Here is a 5,282-nt window from a genome sequence, read left to right on the forward strand (position 1 = left end):
GGATTTTAATTGGGCTAGGGTGCATCCATTAAGGAGGTGACGCACACTTAGTGGTGTTGTTTGGTCATTTTTTTGGTGTTAGGTAGGCTTAGGCCCAATTGGAGGGCCAAGGTTGCATGGACTTATCATGCACCTTGTTGTAGCCAACCTAAACCCTTAAAGATGCCAAACTTGGCCACCAAGTAGCATCTAGGGTTGCATTTGGCATTTCATTTAGGGTGCATTTCTCCCTAGTGAAATTCGGCCACTCACCCTAAATGCAACCCTAAATGCAAGCCTTCCTATATATTCCCCTAGTCTAGCTCCTTGTAGATACTTTGGACATTAATGATAATGAGTGAGCTATTTGCCTCTTTGTCATTCTCCTTAGTCTAGGGACTCCACGGCCTCCCATCCCTTCTCCTCCTCTTAAACCACCTTGAGAGAGTAGAGTTAGGCCTTCCTTGGTTGGCCTTCCCACCTTAGGAAGTGAGCTAGCCAAAAGGAGCATCACCTCCACCAAACACATCCACCTCCACCTTGAGCGTCACCCTCCTTTAACCTAAACACCATCCTTTCCTTAGCACTAGGTTGCCTTTGGCTAACCTCCTCCCCTCTCCACCATAAAAGCAAAACCCTACTTAGGTTTCATCCTACACTTGGATGAGACTACCTTGAGCAAACCATCTTCACCTTCATTTCTTTGTGCTTCCGCCAACCATCCCTCCATTTTCTTCATCATTTTGGAGTCTCCTTGTTGAACCAAGATCAAGGGCGTGCATGGAACTAAGCCACCTTCCATCAAGTGGTATCTAGAGCCATGGTTCTTCAAGGGTAAAAGTTTCCTTTCCTTGTCTTTATTTGAGTCATTTTTGGTTCTCTCTTATTGTTTCGGTCATTTTCTCTTCTTCTCCTTGTGACCGAAACTTTTCTTTGTGTTGTGGTTCATATTTGCTTCCTTGAACCTTCCATGCTTTAGGTTTCCTTGTTTTAGGGTTGTCATTTTTCCATGTTAGGTTGAGTATAACATGATCATGCATTTTTCTTTTTGAATCTACCTATTGTTTTGTCATTTTTTACTTCCTATATTTGTCTTCCATTATATCCTTGTATGTGCCCAAACACTTTGCATGAAAACATGAAAAATACCATGATGCATACATCTTAAGTGGGCGTGCCATATAGAATGCTATCTAGGTCATTCATGCATGCTATTAGTTTCTAGCATGTTCCATGTTACCATGATTTTCCATGTGTGAATTTCCTTGCACATGCTATACAAACCGCCCATCCTTACCTTGCATTTTTCACTTGTTTAAGTTTATTTCTTGTTTGCCAAGAACCCTAAAAAGAATCTAAGAGGTGCTGGACTTTTGTGCTAAACAACTTGACCTAAATAGTACAAAAACAAAATCCACTCAAAATATTCCTTAAGGACCTCTAAATTCATGCCACTTGTCTTGATCCTATGCTACATATTTTTGACCTAATTTTTGTGCCACCACAAGTGCAAAACCTAAGCAACTATTTGGACTGAAAATTAAAAAAAAAAAAAATTGGACCCAAGGACAATTTAAAAGCAAAAGGCCGTGAACCCAAAAAGAACAAGAACAAAAAAAATATATACCTTGGACAAAAAAGGACTTGTTGCTTGACTTGTGGACTTGGACCAAATACCTTAGCATTGGAGCTGGAACTTGACCATTTTGGACTTATTTTGGGACTTATACCTTGGCTGGACCGAAAATTCTAAAAGATTTAAACAAGTGAAACTTAAACACAAACCCATTCTAGTGCCATTCTAGGTTTATTCTTTTGAGTGCTATCTTTTGTTGATTGAGTCTTAATTTTTGCTTGTCTTTCTTTTGACCTCTTTTGTTTTGTCTCATCTTAATCAATTTGAGTTTAGCCTTTCATAATTAGCCTTTTCAGTTTTTATTTTTGGAACTCTTGCTCTTGGTTGTTCTCATTGACTTGTAGGTGAAGCACCTAACTAGCAAAGTAGCAATCCTTTGGTGGATTGAGTGGAGGAGTGAACCAAAACCCAACCTAGCCTTTGGAAGGGTTTTCACTAAACCAAAAGGAGAGTAAACACTTTGGAGAGGTGCTAACACGTTTGCTATTTGTGAAGGAGCCAAAGAGAAGGAGTTTTGAAGACTTAAATTTCTTGCTTTCATCTTTTACTTTGTTTTCTTGCTTTCGGCCTCTTTGTTTTAGGCCATTCCTCTTCCCCATTTGGTTTGTATTTGGCCATTATTAAACCTCTACAACTTGGTTTTTAGTTCGTGTAGAGAAGGTGATTTGAAAACCTTCACTAGGACCTCGACTAGTGTATGTTTTAAATTGCTTTCCATTGCATGCTTTATAGCTTTACTAGTATAATTGTCTAGGATTTTTATCCTTTGTTTCCAAAAACGTTTAGAAGGCTTATTTTGCCTACTAGGGGTGCGTGCACACACACACTTGGTAGTGTCAAAATTGTTTTGTAAGAAAAGTGGTAAGGGCTTAGTGATTCCTACTTGAGAGGGCTTGGTTATTAAGTGATTCTTTGTAGTCCACCTCCCCTTGAAGGTTCAATTTGTATACTTAGGCCTTTTCTACTTATCTTGCACCTTTAAAACTTTTTGTGAAAACCTTTTAATCACTCAATCTTTGTGAAAACCTTTTTAACTCTTTGTGAAAATTTTGTGAAAACCTTTTGATCAAAGATGAGTGAGCATTCTAGTGTACATGGTCATAATTCTCATAGTACTAGGTCTAGTGTTAGGGATGAGCTTAGGCAATTGAAAGATTACCTAAGAAGAAAAGAGGAAGAAAATATAAAAAGAGAGGAAGAAATTAGAAGAAAAGAAAAAGAGCAAGAAAGAAATAATGAAGAAATAAGAAGGTTGCTAACTAGGTTAGTTGTGGGAGGAGAGGCTAGTGGTTCTAAACCAAGAGTCACTTCTCCTAAGTCTTCAAAAGGCAAAGGGGCTTTGGTCCCTTCAACTATTCACGAAGAGGAGGGGCACCATACCTCCCCTCCAAGTGATGTCTTTTATAGTAGTCATCACAATGATGGTTACTATCAAAGACCACCTAGGAATCATAGAAATAGGGAGTCTTCCAATAGGGAACCCAACATCAATCTTCCCTCATTTCATGGCAAAGATAATGTTGAAACTTATCTAGATTGGGAAATGAAAGTGGAGCAACTTTTCTCTTGCCATGGAATAAGTGAGGATAGAAAGGTTTCTTTAGCAACCCTTAGCTTCCAAGGGCATGCTATGTATTGGTGGACCTCCTTAGAAAAAGAAAGGAGAATAAATCATGAGCCCCCAATCCAATATTGGAATGAGCTCCGTAGTGCCTTAAGAAGGAGGCATATTCCTCCATACTATGACCGAGAGCTTATGGATAAGCTTCAAAGATTGAAACAAGGGTCCTCTAGTGTGGAAGAATATAGGCAATCTATGGAGTTGCTAATGATGAGGGCTGGGATTAGGGAGGAAGAGAGGACCACAATCTCTAGATTTCAAAGTGGTCTTAATCTTGAGATAAGAGACAAAGTTGAACTTCTACCTTATAAGGATTTGAATGAACTTGTTCAACTTTGTTCAAGAGTGGAGCATCAACTTACAAGAAAACCTTTTCGAAAAGACTCCACTCCCTCTTATTCCAAGAGTTTTAAGAAGGAGGGTCACTCTTCCCTACCTTATCCCAAGGAAGAAAAAGAAAAAGAAAAATCATCTTTTAAAGCACCTTCCAAAGAGTCTAAGTCAAGTGAAATCAAGTGCTTCAAGTGTCTTGGAAGAGGACATATTGCTTCCCAATGTCCTACAAAGAAAACTATGGTTTTAAAAGCCCAAGACCACTATAGTAGCCTTGATGAAGCTACTTCTTCTTCCTCTAGTAGTGAAGGAGAAGCCATAGATTCCGAGGAAGAAATCTTACCTTGTGAAGGAGACCTATTGTTGGTTAAAAGGCTCCTTAACAATCAATCTAGTGAAATTGACCAATCACAAAGAGAGAACTTGTTTCAAACAAAATGCAATGTCTTAGAAAGTACTTGTTCTCTCATTGTCGATAGTGGGTCTACTTCAAATTGTTGTAGTACTAGATTGGTTGATAAGTTAGCCTTGACTACAAAACCTCATCCTAAACCTTACAAAATGCAATGGATCAATGAGGATAGAGGAGTTGTAGTTACCCAACAAGCAAGCATACCAATCTCTATTGGTAACTATAAAGAAAATGTTTTGTGTGACATAGTGCCATTAGAGGTTAGTCATGTCTTGCTTGGGAGGCCATGGCAATTTGACAAGCACATAATCCATGATGGCCTCACCAATAAAATAAGTTTCCAACACTTAGGTAAGAAGTTTGTGTGGTGTCCTCTATCACCCTCTCAAGTGAATGAGGACCAACTCAAACTAAAGGCTAAGAAAGATGATGAAGAGAAAAGCAAAAACAAAAACAAAAAGAAAAGAAAAGAAAAAAAGAATTTTTCCTTTGAAGAAAAAGGGCTAGGTTCAAGTGAACCTTAACCCTTGTGCCATCCTCCTTCTTTTGGTGCCAAAGAAAGATGGCAATGGAGGATGAGCACCTTTTAAAAGCCATCATTGAATAAAAGGCACCCAATCCTAAGTTAGATGATTTGGTGAATGAATTGCATGGGTCAATAAAATTTTGGTGATGCCTCTTTGGCTCTCCCCTTTGCCCTAAGCACTTTCATTCAACAACTTATGTACTAAGGATTGCATAGTTAAGTTTTAATTTTTACTCCCCTAATTGTGGTTTCACTTCTTTTGAAGGATCAATGGAATGGAAGAGCTTAAAGATTTGAGGTCAAATCCTTCTCAAGAAGGAGGGTATGATGGAGGACCATCCTTGGTACTTCACTTCATGTGAGACCCATCACATGGTTCATGACTATGGCTAATTTGAGTAGTATAGAATTTATTGCTTTATTCCATTTTTACCCTTGTATTTTGGGGTATTTTAGTCCTAGGGTTTATTTCTTTGTATTTCCCATTTTGCCCTTGTATTTTGGGGTAATTTAGATGCTTAGGATTTTAATTGGGCTAGGGTGCATCCATTAAGGAGGTGACGCACACTTAGTGGTGTTGTTTGGTCATTTTTTTGGTGTTAGGTAGGCTTAGGCCCAATTGGAGGGCCAAGGTTGCATGGACTTATCATGCACCTTGTTGTAGCCAACCTAAACCCTTAAAGATGCCAAACTTGGCCACCAAGTAGCATCTAGGGTTGCATTTGGCATTTCATTTAGGGTGCATTTCTCCCTAGTGAAATTCGGCCACTCACCC

This window comes from Cajanus cajan, chromosome 1, assembly GCF_000230855.2.
Source record: "Cajanus cajan strain Asha chromosome 1, NIPB_CcT2T_4, whole genome shotgun sequence".
Taxonomy (NCBI): domain Eukaryota; kingdom Viridiplantae; phylum Streptophyta; class Magnoliopsida; order Fabales; family Fabaceae; genus Cajanus; species Cajanus cajan.